This window comes from Malaya genurostris, chromosome 1, assembly GCF_030247185.1.
Source record: "Malaya genurostris strain Urasoe2022 chromosome 1, Malgen_1.1, whole genome shotgun sequence".
In the NCBI taxonomy this organism is placed as follows: domain Eukaryota; kingdom Metazoa; phylum Arthropoda; class Insecta; order Diptera; family Culicidae; genus Malaya; species Malaya genurostris.
The window spans coordinates 23,897,501-23,916,601 of NC_080570.1; the positions used below are offsets into that span (position 1 = coordinate 23,897,501).

Below are 19,101 nucleotides of genomic sequence, written 5' to 3' on the forward strand. Positions count from 1 at the left end.
CAAGTTGCAACCGGTCAACCCGGTTTACTAAGCGTATGCCTCTCATGCTGCGGCCTTCCAGCATGTTACCCATGTACGAACTGGCACATATCCCGCACGGATAGGCATTGCGCCTACGTTCGTAACTTATCACCTATCCCGCGTACTACGCTCACGTCAATTGCATTCGACAGAGCGGGGACGGCACTACCATATGTGAAACAGCTGGGTTTTGGAAAAAAATGCGGGTGTTGACTGAACTAAATCGGTTGTTGGAATAACTAAAAAAGTGTTGGACTTAGCTAAGAAAAAAAAATCGGATAGGTTGTTGGAAAAGCTAACTGAAAATATGTAGGTTGTTGGAATTGCTAACTACGGTTTGGAGGGACAGGTACGAACAGAGAGGCGAATAGATAAATGAGCGCTGGTGAAGTGGTGCACTACCGTGGCCCACTGCCAGATAGGTGGGAGCTCGGGTAAAATATTATCTCCCGGGCAACAATGAGATACCACCGTTGCTTCCGGCACTTGTCGGAGGCGTAGGAGGGAGAGTCTGTCAGGTTTCGTATCGTATTCCGAACGAATCCGGTTCAGACAAGGTTATAGTGATATAGTGCGAATTCAATATTGATCATAGAAGTATTTATCAAGTGTCCAGTCGGTGTTGAACAGTCGTTCGCACCGCACGCGTATAGCTCTTGGCTCCTGGAATTTTTTTTCTGGCTACCTAGAGTTTCATTGATTCAAGGCTTCAGTCTTTTTCAAGGCTACCTGAATCACTAACTAAGTGACTAAGTGATACAAAGAGTGATATTAGAGTGACTAAGTGATACAAAGAGTGATATTAGAGTGACTAAGAAATTAATCAGCCTTTTTTAAGGCTAGCTAGGAGTCTAATCGAAGACTAATTTAGCCTAGTTAATTTAATTTAAAATTTCATTAATTTCAAAAATGCCTGCGTCCAACCGGAAAGGCAACAAGCCTAAGGCTAAAAATAATTCAATACGGAATAAATCACAATCCGTTATTCAACATTTTTCTAATAACATTCATGATCTTATAGAATCTGAATGTAAAAATAAAAGACAACGGACGGATTTCCCTTCCGTTGATCCTATGCCGTCTAACAATATTTACGAGATTCTTCCTGAATCCGATTGTAGCGACATAGAAGAAAATTCTTCAAAAATTCCCAAAATGGACGCTTGTCGTTCTGGGAAGAAACATCAATCTATGCCACCAGTGACGGTGATGATTTCCGACTTCAAAGCATTCCGTACTGAGCTTTCTACTTTTCTCCCGGAAGTAAAAGTCTCATTTCAAATCGGACGAAGAGGAGAATGTCGAGTCTTGGTGGATGGATTGGAAGATTACGAAAGTCTTATTCGATATTTGTCCGAAAAACTTCATAAATTTTATTCATATGATATAAAATCAGACAGACCTTTCAAGGCTGTCTTGAAAGGATTATCAAATGATCAAAGTATTGATGAAATTAAAAATGAACTAAAAGAATTGCTTGGTTTTGTCCCTTCCCAAGTAATACTTATGAAAAAAAGAGCGAATGGTACTTCTAAACCACGCTCTGGAATTTCCCATGAACTTTACCTAATACACTTCAATCGAAGTGATGTAAACAATTTGAAAACTTTAGAAAAAGTACGTTTCATTTCCCACATTAAAATTCATTGGGAACATTATAAACGGCATAATCGTATTGCAAACTTAACGCAATGTCGTCGTTGCCAAGGCTTCGGTCATGGAACCAAAAATTGTCATATGGATATACGGTGTTTGAATTGTGGTAAATCGCATTCGAAAGACGCTTGTCCAATGAATGAAACCACTGATAAATTTTCATGTTCAAATTGCAATGGAAATCATAAATCCAATTATTTGAAATGTCCTGTCAGGGAAAAAATTTTAAACGCTCGTTCGCTTAGACAACAAGTCAAATCAACGACCTTAAATTTACAGAACATACCTGAAAATTCTTCTAAGGCACCTGCCAATTCGTCTTCTAACGAAAACAATTTATTGACAGGTAGATCGACCTCGTCATCATCTTCTTCTAATGTCAGTTATGCTGGTATATTAGGTAGAAATCTATCTCCTATTTCTTCAAAATTTCTGTAAATAATCAAAACACAGGACCGCCTTGCAGTTCTTCTTCTAACGAAAACAATTTATTAATAGGTAGACCGACCAAATCATCTTCTTCTAATGGCAGTCTACCTACAAATATTCCTTCAATGCCATTCGCTTCTTTAAATGAAGTCGATTTAGGCGATATAACTGAAAATAAAATGATCTACCTACAAGATCAACTTTTTCAAATGATCATCCAAATGAATTCGACTTCATCACTTTTTGAAGCATTTCAAATCGGATGGAAATTTGCAAATAATATTATAATGAATTTAAAATTTAACAGTGATGTTAAATAATTATTTGAATATTTTAAATTGGAATGCTCGATCTTTAAAATCGAGTGAAGATGAATTTTATAATTTTCTCAAAGTTCACAAAATTCATATTGCCATTGTGACAGAAACTTTTCTTAAACCAAATGCAAAATTGAAAAGTAATCCACATTATGTGGTTCATCGATTTGACAGGTTTACTGGAATTGGTGGTGGAGTTGCCATTTTTGTCCAACGGCAAATTAAACATCGAATTTTACCTTCTTTCAATACTAAAGTTATTGAAAGCTTGGGAATCGAAGTTGAAACCATTCATGGAATTTATTTCATCGCTGGAGCATATTTGCCATTCCAATGCACCGGCGAACAATTAAATTTCTTTAAAGGCGATTTGCAAAAACTTACAAGATATCGATCGAAATTTTTCGTAATAGGGGACTTAAATGCTAAGCATGTCCAGTGGAATTGTAGGCAAAATAACAGTAATGGTAAAATACTTCATAATCAACTCTCAGCTGGTTACTTTACAGTTCTTCATCCCAGTAATCCTACTTGTTTCTCTTCCGTGAAAAACCCGTCTACAATTGATCTGGTTCTAACAGATCAAAGTCACATTTGTAGTGAACCGATTACTCATGCTGATTTTGACTCAGATCATCTTCCTGTAACATTCAGACTTTCCAACGAAGCTATAATTAATCCAATTAGTTCTATTTTCAACTATCATAGAGCAAATTGGTTGGATTACAGATCTCACATTGAAAATCATGTGGATCATGAAACTATTTTAGAAAATTCTGCGGATATCGACACAGCAATTGATAATTTGAATCATTATATTATCGAAGCTAGAAATCTTTCAGTTCCCAAAGCTCAAACTAAATTAAATTCTCCTATCATCGATGACAATCTTCAACTGCTCATTCGGTTGAAGAATGTTCGTCGACGACAATATCAACGTTCTCGTGATCCTGCTATGAAAAACATAGTTAAGGATTTACAAAAAGAAATTAAACATAGATTTACTCTTTTGCGAAATGAAAATTTTGCTAAAGAAGTTGAACAAATTAAACCATATTCTAAACCTTTCTGGAAACTTTCTAAGGTTCTTAAGAAACCTCAGAAACCTATTCCTGCTCTCAAGGAAGGAAATCAAATACTTCTTACAAATGGCGAAAAAGCTCAAAAACTTGCTCAGCAGTTCGAGAGTGTCCACAATTTTAATTTGAACGTTGTGAGTCCTATTGAAAATGAAGTCTCACTGAAATATGATCATATTTCAACCCAAGTGTTATCACACGATGACATTATTGAGACGAATTTTGATGAAATTAAATCAATTATTAGAAAACTTAAAAACATGAAGGCTCCTGGTAATGATGGAATTTTTAATATTCTTATTAAAAATCTTCCCGATGTTGCCTTGAGACTCCTGGTTAAAATTTTCAACAAGTGTTTTTCATTAGCTTACTTCCCAAAAAGATGGAAAAACGCTAAAGTAATTCCTATCCTAAAACCTGATAAAAACCCAGCAGAAACATCAAGTTATCGCCCAATTAGCTTACTTTCTTCTATCAGTAAACTTTTTGAAAAAATTATCTTGTTAAGAATGATGACTCATATAAATGAGAATTCAATTTTTTTACCAGAGCAGTTTGGATTTCGTCATGAACATTCAACTACTCATCAACTTGTCAGAGTAACGAACATGATAAAATCAAATAAATCTTCTGGGTTATCCACTGGAGTTGCTCTTCTAGACATAGAAAAAGCATTCGACAGTGTTTGGCACAAAGGTTTAATAGCAAAAATGTCTGATTTCCAGTTTCCTATTTATTTGATCAAAATGATTCAAAATTATTTAACTGATCGTACTCTTCAGGTTAGCTATCAGAATTGTAAATCTGAATTGCTACCCGTACGAGCCGGTGTTCCGCAGGGTTCGAGTGTAGCTCCAATCTTGTATAATATTTTCACTTCTGATCTTCCAAATCTACCCGTTGGTTGTCAGAAATCGCTATTCTGTGACGACACAAGTCTGTTAGCCACAGGTAGAAATCTAAGAGTGATCTGCAGTCGCCTACAAAGAAGTTTAAATATTTTCAGTGATTATCTGTCAAAATGGAAAATTAAACCAAATGCAGCAAAAACGCAATTAATTATCTTTCCTCACAAGCCAAGAGCTTCTTTTCTTAAACCAAACAATAATCACATTCTCAAATTGAATGGCTTGGAATTGACATGGTCTGATCAAGCTAAATACTTAGGTTTAACGTATGACAAAAAACTCACTTTCAAGGATCACATTGAAGGAATCCAGGCAAAGGCAAAGAAATTCCAAGCTCTGTCTAAAAAACAAATTGTTAATTTATAAACAAATTTTCAGACCAGCCATGCTTTATGCGGTACCAATTTGGTCAAGCTGTTGTTCCACCAGGAAGAAAACGCTTCAAACGATTCAGAATAAAATTCTGAAAATGATTCTGAAGCGTCCTCCCTGGTTTAGTACAAATGAGTTACACAGACTCACAAATATAGAACCATTAGATGTAATGTCACATAATATTATAAGCAAATTCCGACAAAAATCGATGCAATCTTCAATTGAATCGATTCGCTCTCTGTATTAGTTAGTAAGTTAGTATATAAGTTCCTTTTCCCCATTACACAATACAAGTAGGTTTAGAATTTTCCCTACACAAAAATCTCAGAATTGCGGAAGCAAATGATGTCTTCATGGTAATAACCAAATCATATATATATATATATATATATATATATATATATATATATATATATATATATATATATATATATATATATATATATATATATATATATATATATATATATATATATATATATAACAGGGCTGAAAAGTCACCACTTGTGGCTGAACACCCAATTTAAATCTTAATAATTTAATTTTAACTCATATTCCAATAAATAGTTATTTAAAAAAAAAAAAAAAAAAAAAAAAAAAAAAAAAATTATCAAGTGTGTGTGTGTTTAGATAGAGGAGCGTATTTAGAGTTAAACCATTAACGACTAAATTTTGTGTGGTGTTTATACGATGGCACCTACAACAAGAGCAGACCGCAATAAGCTGCAGCGGTCACTGACGGACATTGCGTCGTCATTGGTAGTAAGACAGGGCGATAAAGCTATCTGCAACATCGATCCCGCGTCAGGATGTCTATACGTCCAGAGTAGATTTGCCCCTGGCAACTTCATCCGTCACTTTCGTACCGTACATACGGAACGTGCATGTGCAAACAATCTCCTTACAATTGCCTATCCAATGGAGAAGAAGGAAAGAGTAATTCCTAAGCGTTTAATAGCTATTGACCGGCAGTTACTAATTGCGTCAGCAGTTAAGCTGACGACCTTCCATCATCTTCCTATTTCCTGCTTCGAGTGGGAAGGCTTCAAAGACTTACTGAAACCGATTACAACGACTCTTGGGTGCACTTTGAACCGTGTCACAATGAAATGTCATCTCTCGAAGACTGCCTGTCGTCTAAAAGAAATGTTGATAGATGAGATGAAAGGCAAGCTCGTCTGCTTGAAAATAGATTCTGCTGCCCGACACAATCGCCATATCTTAGGCATCAATGTACAGTATGCCCTAGACGAGCAGGTGGTCATTCGTACCCTTGGTATGATCGAAATCAAAGAAAGTCAAACAGCGGTGTTCTTGAAATCAAAAGTTATGGATACTTTGGCCGACTATGGGCTATCTCTTGAGAACATATTTTCCGTGACATGCGACAATGGGGCTAATATGGTGGCAACGGTTAGAAAATTAAACAATGATACGTACGTAATGCCTACAGAGCAGCAGGTTGATGGTACGAACATAGATGAGCTGGATGAGTCAGATGTGATAGAGGATGATCAACAGTGTGAACGAAACGTTACTGCTGAACTGGCCAATGAACTGTCCGAAAGGATTACTCTTGTGAGATGTGCCGTGCATACCTTACAGCTTGCAATACTGGATGTTGTTGATAAATCCGATGAGTCTATCCGAGCCATCACTGCTGTTGCTAGAAAATGTAAGCTGGTGAAGTACCGGTCAGAGTTTGAAAGCTACGATGCTTCATACCCACCCGTCTGGAGTAGGACACGATGGGGTGGTATATTCAAAATGATGGAATCGTTCGTACACCAAAAAAGGTTTTTTAACCAGTTGGCCGATAATTTTCCCGAACTAGACCTTTCCAATCAATGGTCGTTCATTGGGCATTACTATGATACGTTTAAGCCGTTGTACATCTGCACAAAGCAAATGCAAGAGAAGCACGTGTCGTTATCTGACTTCTATATTGCATGGCTGATGGCAACGAGTGAGGTACAGAAAGTTCGCGAAAACTCTTTCAGTCCCCATTTACTTCGGTCGTTGAACAATAGATTGAACGTTTTGCGCCAATTGAAGGCGGTCCAGATGGCATTATACCTGGATCCAAGGTTCAACTATGGAGGTTCTAAAATATTCACGGCTGAGGAAAAAGATAAAATTCAGCAATACATAGTCGATACATGGGAACGTATCTGCCAACTGGGTAAAACACCGGCTAGTACAAGTAGAGAATCGTCAGAGTCTACCGATGATTTTGATCAGTATCTTACGCAAATGTTTGGTGAATCCGTGAATCTTGGTTGCGAGACCGGGTTTCTTCAACAAGTTAAGTCTTTGGACCTAGAGCCACGCCAAAAACATAACTACAACGTGTGGGACCATTGGTTGCGCCGTAAGACTACGCACCCAGAGATATATGCAGTAGCAATGGTTGTGCTATCCACACCATCGAACCAAGTCTCTGTTGAACGGTCTTTCAGTGCCCTTGCCTTGGTTCTCTCTAATCAACGCACTGGCCTTGGGAAAGATACGTTGGAAAACATTTTACTTATTAAATTAAACAAAGACTTATTCTCCAGGGCGCTGGGAACTGCGTATGATTGGAAGGGCCCAATCGACCCGGTTGACGATGATTCTCAGGAATGAATATGATACCGTTGATGCTCAACTGAATGTCGAATGAGACAAATATTGTCGTCTATTACTGGCTCATCGCCGGGTGATAGGGGGATAACTTTTGTTTACATTTTCATGAAATCAATTTCCAATGATACTGAAAGGGTTCGGCAGTCATGATACTTGTTATGATTCAATTAGCGACAATCGTCGTTGGGTGGACGATGATATATGTGTTGTCTCAATGTAAGCTCGAGTCACCATTGTGATAACGAATTTTTTCAGCACTGTAATTATGTAAGCAGCAAAATTCTTTATTTTTTTCTTTGTAACCCAGCAGATAGTTTTACTCATAGGAAGTATTTTGTAAACTGAAATTATCAACATTGAGATTAACCCCTTAACGCTTATGGGGAAATATTTTTTTTCTATAAAAATCGTTATCGATTCTTCAATTATTATTAAATCGATGTGTTTTTTTTACTGAATGTTAAAAACACTTATTTCCAAGGTGGCAAATGTGTTTCTAAACGAATAAAAAAAAAGAACTGTCAATCTTTTTTGCACTAAAAAAGTTTATGCAAAACGACGTATAGAAAATAGAACACATAATAAATGTGTTATGTACAACGTCCACTTGTGCTAAACAAGTACACGAAATCGTTTCGTAGAATTCCATAACTAACTATTTACTTTACAATTCTGATAATTAAAGCAATTAAAGAAATAAATTAAATTACGATATAATAAACCCAACTCTTCGTTTATTTATTTCTGAAGATCATAGGGAAAAATATTTCCCATGAAATTATAGGAAACCTATGCACCCTGCTATGTTTTTCTGGTGATATTCTCTTACTTTACATCCACAACAGCTAAATTATTGTGTTTTACTGACATACTTCGTCCTGGACATCTTATGGTCGGGAAAGGGTTAAAATGGTGAGAGTGTACCCAACTAACCAAAAGTTCGGAAAAAAGGAACTGATTTGGCTTAAGCAGCTTTCAAAGTTTATCAATAGCATTCTAAGCAGCCCATTTTTTAAGTAATTATCTACACTTGAAAGTTCACGCGACGCAACCAAACGAACTTCTAAGCTGCTTCTAAAATACATTGTTCAGCTTCTATGCAGCGAGAAAGTTCACACGGAACTTGTTCTGTACTTTCAAGTTGCCAAAAGTACCACGTGTTTTCTTAAGCAGCTAGAAAGTTCACGAGGAACTTGTTATGTACTTTCAAGTTCTCAAAAGTTCCGCGTGTACTTTTAAGCAGAAAGAAAGTGGATATTTTAAGTAATTGTGGAACTTCTGGTTGCTTGGGTAATGTCAGACATATCAGTGAATTGGCAATAGTATTGCCTGGCCGCAGAACTGACTCCCTTTAAGGGGGAGTAAGGGATTTTATTTATTCAAACTAGAATTATCTTAAATCAAAAATGTTCTTATATTTACCTAAAGTACGAGTTATTTCTCAATCTTCATTCTGTCTTCATACACGAGAAATTAGCAGCAGTTTTCAAGTTTTGTCTGGATTTGTGTATCGTAGAGTGCCTGTAACCAGAGTGACGACACCTCATCCGTAATGTTGGCAACAATGCAAAACACTTTATCCGAAATGTTGGATGTTTCGTAAGATTTACGTTGTATTTGACAGATCGTATTCTCATTTGGAATAATGCTGTGATTCCAAACGAACAGCTGTCGTCACTTTGGTTATAGGCACTCTAGTGTATCGCTCATCTGTGGAATAATTGTGTCGTAGCTCAAAGGACAAATATTTGATCGGCAATCTTGTTTACATTTAACCAAGATTCTCGCTAAATGCAACTAAGACCTAAGGCGTTTTTCAAAACGACAACGAACGGCGTGTTAACATAATAGTAAATATTTATAAACACAAACTTAACCACACTTCAAATCGGTGATCGAAGCAAATCAAGTGCACGCTTATGATGGGACCAAATCAGCTGTTTCCACTGCAACCGGTTTTCTCTGTAAGCTACGCGGTTTGTGGAGGTTCGAGGGCCGGGAGAATGTTGTTTATAGTGAAAATAGTTTGCTGAGTGTTTACCTGCTGCTGCCCGAATCGATTTAAAGTGAGGTAATAGGTTTTCCATGAAGCAAAAGCAGAGTGCTGAGATCGGAACGCTCCATAATGCCAGATAGCTTAAGTCACGGTGAAGTCCATTAATGTCTTCAGAAAATGAATTACATTTTTGACGTAATCTTCTGCGCCGAATCTCGTGCCTTTCCGGCACTGCTAGGTGTACCAGATTGGCGATGATTGCATTCCGTGTGGTACCTGCAACTTTTCGTTTTCATTCATCGGGCAAAAGTAGAACTGATGGGTGGCGGTAATCGAATGGTGGTGGTGCGGTGTGCGGTCTCCGATGGTGACGGTGGAGATTATGGATATGTACCTCAATTTTTTAGCTGGTGTCACGATACCCGACAAAGCTCGGCACAAAACTTCGGAAGTCGACGTCGTGCAGTTCATTCAATGCGGCTTGACTGGGCTGAAGAGAGAAACATCGAGATCGCTGCTCATGTTCCGCAAACCTACATTTTTTTTTCAAGATATGATTTAACATATCGACGACAAGGCTTAAGTTTAAAAATAACTTGCGGTTAGATGCTTATAATTAATGGTTGACGCAACAAGTATGGATATTAGAATACATAATCAGTCGTTTAAGCGGAGCATTTGCGTGTTGGTCCATTTTAGGTTTATGGTATTACTTCACTTGATTATTCATACGTCGGAATGATAACGTTTAGCCGTCTGTGAAATATGAAAAATGTAAAGCGTGATAAATAGGTTATTGTACATTATAGAGATTTATTTCCAGATTATTGTGGAATCAAATATTTTCCGCGAAACTAATAAATTTTCACTGACAACTACATCCATTTGGATCATTTTATATCAAAATTGATAGGTATTTAACGAGGAAAACAAATTGGAAAAATGGTATGCGAAAACAACGAATCGTTGAGTTTTGTGTTGTTCAAATATGTATCTTTAAACACTCGTTTTTCTTTCAATCATCAAACATTCGTAGCAAAATGATACTGATGAAGGAACAGATAATCAATAAAAATTCACCATCGTTGTGAAGTAGAGAAATGCAGTTTGCTTCGTATTTATCTTACAACTTCGTATTTATCTTTATTACCAGAGCTAATAAAAGTAATTTTCATTGACTCAAAATAGACGAAAATGGCGAGAAATTATTGTCACTCTCATCTTCGCCTGCAAACTATGAGAACGAAATCCATGTCCAGTCAATGACATAAGCGGAACAATAGTTTCAAAATTGATGTCAGTAAAAATCCCATAGTATACAGTGTCGGTATGAGAATCGAAAATGAAGTATTGAATCAATCCACACAGGAAGCAGTTCTGTTGCGGGACGTTCGCAGTGCGAGTTTCGCTTCAAACAAGAGCGACTGTGTCATCCAGCTGCTGGTAGTTTGCATTGAGGGGAAATACAGCGGTTCTAAATGTTATCTAATTACTTATCTGTTGAAATATGCAAATCAGAAGTGAAAGTAATCAATTTAGTGGAGATTTACGGTTTGATAGCTTCTAATTAGATTGTGTAGTGAGTTAAATGCGTTTTGTTGGCAGATGAGATGTCAGATATTTGATTGTTTATCTGCATCGAATTAAAGGGCTATTGAATAAAGAAGTTTTTTGGCGTGTATGTCTTCTTTTTTCTTTCGGAGTATTTTTATATGATGTCTACCCTCGATTAAAAATATAGGCTTCGAAAACCTTGTAAATTTCACACAATCTATCAACTTATGAGAACGGTTTTTGATATTCAGAAGTGCGATGAAACGTGTTAGTTTTAATCGTATTGTCTCTGACATTTCTCACCCACATTTTTTAATGTAGAGGAAATAAATGGAATTCTTTTTCCTCTTCTGGTAAAGACTGTCCCAGAAAGTATAGACGCACTTTGATTTCGCTGTAAATAATTCACAAGTGTTAGATATTCAAATTTATTCGATATACTGATAATATTAGACTACAACAATAGAATATTATTCTCAACATTTGCTTTAGAATATTATTCTCAACATTTGCTAGTTGTAGGCAATTTGGTGGATTCATGTCTTTTGGGACGATAGTGACATTTTTGGTAGTATCCCATTCTATCGTTGATTTCGAGTAGTGGCAACAAGCAAGATCTGACTAGAAGACAACAGGATCCTTGTGGCTTCGAATCATGGGTAGAAGTCGTTTTTGTAAACATTCCTTGATGTACATTTCGCAGTCCCGGCAAGGATTTGTGATCGAGGTAGGTTTCGTAGTTCAGGATTATGCAGTTCAAATTTCCAGCAAGAATCGTATTGTACAGCTTTCGAACCCTCGGCCTGATCGATGCTTCTTGTTTCGGACTACGTTTTGGTTGTTTCTGCTTCTTATAGGATCGAAGATTCAAACGTTCCTTAGCACAAAGAACATTTGACTTCAAAGTGCCCACTTTTTTGGCCACATCCCGAACTGAAACCTCCTTCTTTTGTTCGAGCGCCTTCAGTATACGTTTATCCAACTGAGGATTAGCACGACCTTTTTTTCGACCCGTTTTCGGTTTATCCTCAAAGGTGTTATTCTCACCGAACTTCCTGATTGCATTTCGCACGGCATTTTCACTTACTCCTTCCATTTTTGCTATCTTTCTCAGTGACAGTCCGCGTTCTGTGCACCATTTGTACACAATTTTTCGACGTTGTTCTGCTGAAAGTCCACACATTTCGAAACAAACTAATGAAAACGAATAAACAACTGCACAAGTGGTTAGAGAAGACTGTAAACAACTGAATACAACCATAAATATTGACAGATTCTGAACCATTGCGAAATGGCAGCGGTTTTTGGTTGCGTCCATGCCTTCTGGGACAGTCTTTATGTAATGTAATATGACTTCCGACTTGCGAGAATCAACGGAGCTGATTTTGGGACAAAAGAGAAATTTAGTTCGTTTGACTGCATGTATAGTATATTAGAATATAAGAAAATTTGCGACAACTTAACTGTAATGCTAAAATTACAAAATCTGAAATGGAACAGCTGTCGTCACTCTCCTTATACACTCACCAGACTATAAAGCTTCTGTAAAATGCCGGAGTATTCTTGACATCAGAGGTTCAGTCAAATGTACGGAAGTCGATATAATCGAAGACAGTATAATTATTTCGGATCAGGGTCATTTCGCCATGAGCCATTTCGCCGAAAGCCGTTTCGCCGAATGTCATTTCACCGAATCAGGCAATTGTCTTATTCAGTGTTGGTGATTGCCGGTAATTTGACAGAAGCTGCTAGATATTTTTCTATATTGCATACAACATTTTCAATCCGGTAGAAGATGCTACAAGAATTCGAGTCTCTCAATGCGTGAACCGTGAGAGAATTTTTCTACATTTCTTCGTCCCACTTCATACTCTGAGTATTTCACGGCCCTTAAAAAATTTGCAGTCTGATAATGATCGTTGCTGTGTGGAATTTCCATAGAGAGAATCGAAAGTTGACAACTATCGCAGAAAATCGAATTCGACGTGATGATTGTCGAACTAGGTTTGAAAACTCTTGTGTGGAGCATTCACATACATTTTCATAGACACAACTTATACAAAGGTTCTATGCACATAGTTAGAATAAGAGGCAATAGTAAAAAGATTATATCGCAATTATCAACTGCCCGTATAGATTCGGTTCGCGAAACGAGAATAAGAAGAATCCCTGCAGCAGCGAGCTAACCCTTGATTCTCAGACAGGTCATCGAGAGAAATTCGTTCTCGCACTGGTGTCTATTCTATGTTAAATGAGCCATGCCGGGTTTTTGTTGTTGCGATGATATCCGTATTTCTTTGATGGCACTGATTGAATCGTGTGAAGAGTTGCTGTGAGCTTTCTTTGATACGATAAAAGCCATCGTTGGTCTTAATATCGTAACTGGAATTGATTTTAAATAAAGGCAAATGAAAGATGATAGCGTAAATGCTTATTTTGTTGACCTACAATTGTATTTTTTGAATAAAGATAGATTCTTATACTCTTCAATAAGGATTAATTCATGAACCTCATTGCGGAGTTCCCAAGAAAACTTGTTGACTTTATTAGCTACTAAGCATCAATGTTTGTGGTATTTTCCGTTTACTGAGTGAAAATGAAAACATCTCAAATGCGGCTTCGCCACATCGTTTTGGTTCGTGTGTTGTGCTAACCAAAGTAAAGAAACCAGGAGACATTATAACACAAAAAATAATATGATGTATTTGAAATTACCTTTTCGCGAAATGGCCCTTTCGGCGAAATGACCGGCTAAACGACTTTCAGCGAAATGGCATTCGGCGAAACGACTTTCAGCGAAATGGCATTCGGCGAAATGACATTCAGCGAAATCGCTTTCGGCGAAATGACCCGCTTCCGATTATGTCGGCTCTAAGAAGCAATATTAGAGGAAATTAATTATGAAAATTGTGCATTCTTTCGCTACAGTGATACGAAAATTCGGAACGGGAGCATTGATTTTCATCTCGTTCTTTCGGCTTATGCATTGAATAGAGATAGCATATTTTACTTTAACTGATGGTTTTGATATATGAAATGGTTAAGTGGGAGGAATAAATGGTTCAATTACCCTATTAGTATCTTACAAAAGTATCAAATTCTTGATCATTTGAAACAAACTAGCATATGACCGACACTCTAGCGTGTATCGCACGATGTAACGAATTAAAATCCGAGTTACTGTGTCAAAATACCATTTGACGAACGAGGGATGATCGCATTTTTATATTGTATCTATTTCCCAGTATATCGTGAGTGTTTTGAAAAACACAAATACAATGAGCACCGAGAGCCAACAACCAGCAATATGTTTTTATTTTGTTGTTAGGTATGAATGTTGTCAAAGATTTCTTTCTACACATTGAACTGGTGGAATGTTAAAAAAATTTCATTTCATTTCAAGTAAATGTTTTCGATTCGGGGTGAAATATAATTGAAACATATTAAATATTGTTTTCGGCATTTTCCTGTGAGTGCATGTCATGAAACTGTTTCAAATTTGAGTATTAGAAGAGACATGTTGTAGCCGGAATTCGTTTTCAAGACACTGCTACTGCACTGCAAACTGTACTGCAAATATATCGATATATGAAAAATTTTTAGCGCATAGAATTAATTATAAAATACATTTGAAACACACAGAATTTCGCTGTTCGCCATGGACACCCCTAAACAGCCACTCACAAGTTTTGTCACCACTCACCAATTGCTGACTCCTTTGGCAACCAAACCGTTTCACTTCTTTTCCCTTTCGCAAACCGCGAACGTTACCGAACGATTCGCGTCCAGTCGATCGTAGTAAGCAACCGGGCAATCATCGATCAGTATCGAGTTGGAGTCGGGCGCGATAGTGCCGTATTTTGTTTCTGGGACCGGTGTGTTTGTTTCACGTGTATTGTTTGGTGTGGTGGGCGCGTAAATCGTGAGTAGTCGCGAAAACTATCACCGAAAACGATAGTTTGATTTTTTGTCTCGGTTACATCTTTTCTGTGTAGGTTGTTTGTTTGGTCTTTGTTGATGATAGATCGGTGCAGATGATCGCAGAATTAGTGAAAGAGCGAAGCGAATTTGGGGCACTGACCCTCATTTCGGATGCCAAACTATCGGAACGAGAACAATGTATAAGAGTCGAAAAAAACCGCAATTGGCAGATGAAAAGAGTGCTAAACTGATAAGAAGTTGGTCAACTAGAAGTTGGACCCAATTTGGTGTAGTTTTGGGGCTGCTTTTATGCTGAACCGGTTTCAGTACGAGTCCTGTTGGTAGCATATTTTAACGGTTGATTTCGGGAATGAATGATCGTTTTTTTTTCGGCCAAAATATGGGATGTGTATGAAAAGGAAACAGTCGTAGTAAATTGAGTTTATTTCCAAATAAAAAAAAACAGGAAATGTTTCTCACGCGACACAACAAATCAGCAACTTTCTTCTTGAAAATAAAAGCCCCTTATTGAAATTCCGTCCGAATCGTAACCCAAATGATTTTATGACTAATTTCGACGAATTGTTTAAACGACACCCAATTGTCTGTAGGTGGTATTGAGTTTCTACCAATCCAATAGTACCTTGAACATACACTTTCATTTGGTTTTAGAAACTTTGGCGACGATGATCAATCATCCTTCCAATATTTGAGACTGAAGTTTGATGAGTATTTCAAAGAAATATTCTACTGATGTTCACACGTAATGAGGCATAATTGAAGAATAGCCCATTCGGAACTGTGCTAGGTTCGAAATCTTGAGCGGATCGTAGCAAGCGTTGACCATCGTGGCCTAGCCTGTCATAAATCGAAATCATGCGCCACTCAAGGTCTCGTCTGCCACGGGAGTATGTGTAACATTCGCACGTAGTTATGCAAATACACCAGCGGCGGTATCCTATTGCGGTAGTAGCATTTGATTCGACTTTTTTTATTCATGTCACGCCATCTCGACGGCTACACCTACGGTCAAGCAATCAAACCTTTTCGGTGCTAGCCAACGGGAAGGAACGGGAGGAAGGCCGAACTGCGCAACTGGGTGCTCTTCGTTTGTGATGCGACTTCAATTATGACAGCAATCAGCCTGCGGTGTAATTGCGATTGATATTGGGCGTCACAAAGCTAAGCGTTTCCTGTCAATTACGAACTATTTCCTCGGTAGCACGTCTAATTCTAAATATAGTTGAATTTCGTTGATCGAATGCTCGTGGTGACGAATTTGTTTGCGTTCGTTTCTAATCAGGCCACTTTAAGGTAGCTTCAGAAGTGGTCACCACGCCAGTTAAGTGATGCACTACACGCAAAAGCCAGTGGTCGCGAAACAACTGTAATTTTAGTTGTTTTTCTGAATTTGATTGGTTAAAATTTGGTACAATTAATCGATTTTTGTTTTAGAGCAATTCCATACGAAATCGAAGATCGATTTTTTATTTTTTATTTGGCTTGAATTTTGCATATGCATTCTTTATGATAGAAAGAGGCGATTTTCATCAGAAGTTTGTCATTTTTACTCTAGCCTTACTTTTGATATGGGACTATGCAAAAATCCCTTAAACGTTTACAATAAAATATGTTTCAGAAACGGTAGGTCCGATCGATTTGTCTCCTGCCATGTTTTAGGTAATTATAAGGGTTATGCAGAAAAAAAATTTTCGTTTGATTTTTTATTAAAAAAAACACCTTAAAATTCAAATATCTCAAAAAAGGTGGCTTGGTTTTTTATATATTATATATTTTTTTACATTGTCCAAATAAAACCATTGTCCAAATTAAAACACTTGGGGCATTTGTTTTAGGGGGCGGCCAAACAAACCTGCGACCTTTTTTTCTTGACCAAGCCATCTTTCCGAAGATGGACTTCAGCATTTCTTTTCTGCATTTGCTCACTAAACCATGGGGGCGGCAAATCTTATTTTGCTCCGGGCGCCTTATTTTCTCAGTACGCCACTGCCATAGATCTACGTATTTTAAACGGCCATACTCGAGATTCATATATTAAAAATATCAATATTAACTTTCTTGATGTTTTCTGGAAGATTTAAGACCGTTGTCTCTATTGATGTTGTTGAATACGTTTTTAGGTAGACATTATGAGAGTTTTACATGCGGGAAGATTCAAAGATCATCCAAAATCGTAACATAAAAACCTGTTTTAATCCACCTAGTGGTGTAATGATGCCTTTCTCATATCAATTATACTATCATATATAATACATATATCATATCAATTATACTATCATATATAATTTTCTTCGATTCTTAAAAGAATGACCGAAATAAATAACTGATAAAAACTACCAATTGGAGAAGATTTGAGGTCGATTTAGAAAACTTTTTACGGTTTTTCGCCCTTTTCAGTGATGGTATAAAATTTTTAACACACTTTAATCTATATCTTCGGATCCGGAAGTCGGATCCGGATGAAATTCAGGAATTACGTATGGGACCACAGGACCTTTCATTTGTGATCTAAGTTTGTGAAAAATAGACATATTTTCATTTTTTTGCACATTTTACCCCATAATTCTGGAACCGAAGTCGGATCCAAATAATATTCCGGAATTTTGTATGGGACCAAAAGACGTTTCATTTGAATTTAAATTTGTGAGAATCGCTTCAGCCATCTCTGAGAAAAGTTAGTGCACTTATTTTCACAATTTTTTGCACATTTTACCCCATAATTCCGGAACCAGAAGTCGGATCCAAATAATATTCAGGAATTTTGTATGGGACCACAAGACCTTTCATTTGAATCTAAGTTAGTGAAAATCGGTTCTGCCATCTCCGAGAAAAGTTAGTGTGCAAAAAACCGTCACATACACACATACACACACAGACATTTTGCATACTCGATGAACTGAGTCGAATGGTATATGACAGTCGGTCCAAAAGGCGGTTTTCACAGTGATTGCATAACCTTTCTGCATGAGAAACTCATAAACCCGATTTTGTTCAGCAGTACTAATTATTTTTACATAGTTCTTATAATGACCTAAAACATTACAGAAGATGTTTCTGAAACATATATTATTGAAACATTTCAAGAGATTTTTGCTTAGCCCCTTCTCAAATATAAAGCTAGAGTAAAAAGGGCAAATTAATTATGCAAATTGTTTCGTTTGACCATGAATAACGCGTATGAAAAATTTGAGCCAAATAAAAAAATACAAAAATAAAATTTAAAAAAAAAATCTGTCATTTGCGGTGGAATTGCTTTTTAATTAAACTCTCATTTTTTATTTGTCTTGTTGGCAGTATAGCAATGTCACCCAGCAAAGACATGCACCACATACGAGTAATGAAACGTTATAATTGAACAATGACGTACACCCTAAGCGAAAAATGAGACGTTTCAATGAGGTGTCATTCGTGCAACTGATCACTGACACAATCCCAGCAAAGTTACCTGTATGCATGAAAACAAAAAATGTCACGGTTGTTTTAACTAATTATTCAATTCAATTAGTCTTTTCGGGAGGGCAGCTAATTGTTCACCGCTTGAACAACGAAATTTTGCTTAAGTAGCTGCTTAAAGCGTTATCACTAAACTCAGATTATATAGAAATGCAACAAAAGATCATAATTCCCAAGAGGAAAATCACCAGCAAAATGTTCACAGGGCGTTAAGAAATTTTTCCTCCACTTGCAGAATTGCTCGCTGGAAGAGCATTTCTAATTCCGACTTCAAGAATGTTGTTGATAAGCCTAATGCTACAGATTCACTTTAAAGGAAATACAAATGCTATCACTTCTCTTTAGAAGCAATTTTTAAACGTCAAACATTTTTAACTGTAGGGAAAACTTGTTTTACGGTTAGCTCTTATGTTCTTCTGCATACTTTTACTGACATGAAACGGCCACTACGCATTGGACTTAAATGACGTTCATTTGCCATTGAAAATTTTCAATTCGAAATGTTTCTGATGAAAAGGAGAGGAGTTTTGTTTTGCGTTTTGCTGTCTTCGTTCTCCGCCAAGTAATAGCATTTGAATGCAGCAATTTCGTTTACCCTAATGGTTATGACAAAATCAACAGGTATGCTACTTAAATCAACAACATTTTAGTGAAAACAACCGTGGCATGAAACAACAATTGCAATATTGTAATTATGTGATCTTAGGGTTCTTCGTGTGGGCAGAAATACATGCGCCCTTTTTAAA

The 19,101-nt window shown here is 37.0% G+C and overlaps 1 protein-coding gene across 4 annotated transcripts in view; it reads left to right on the plus strand.

The window, feature by feature from the left end:
* The window catches only part of LOC131434955 (aminopeptidase A-like), an 82,721-nt gene that overhangs the window by 33,782 nt on the left and 29,838 nt on the right, over nucleotides 1–19,101 (plus strand). For 2 of the 4 annotated variants that reach the window (XM_058602317.1, XM_058602327.1), the window contains exon 1: nucleotides 14,770–14,951. The exons of 1 other annotated variant lie outside the window; for it this stretch is intronic. The gene's annotated coding sequence lies outside the window, so the exon portion shown is untranslated. Of the gene's footprint in view, nucleotides 1–14,769; nucleotides 14,956–19,101 lie in introns of those variants that run through there. One more of the 4 variants, XM_058602336.1, reaches the window with a different exon arrangement.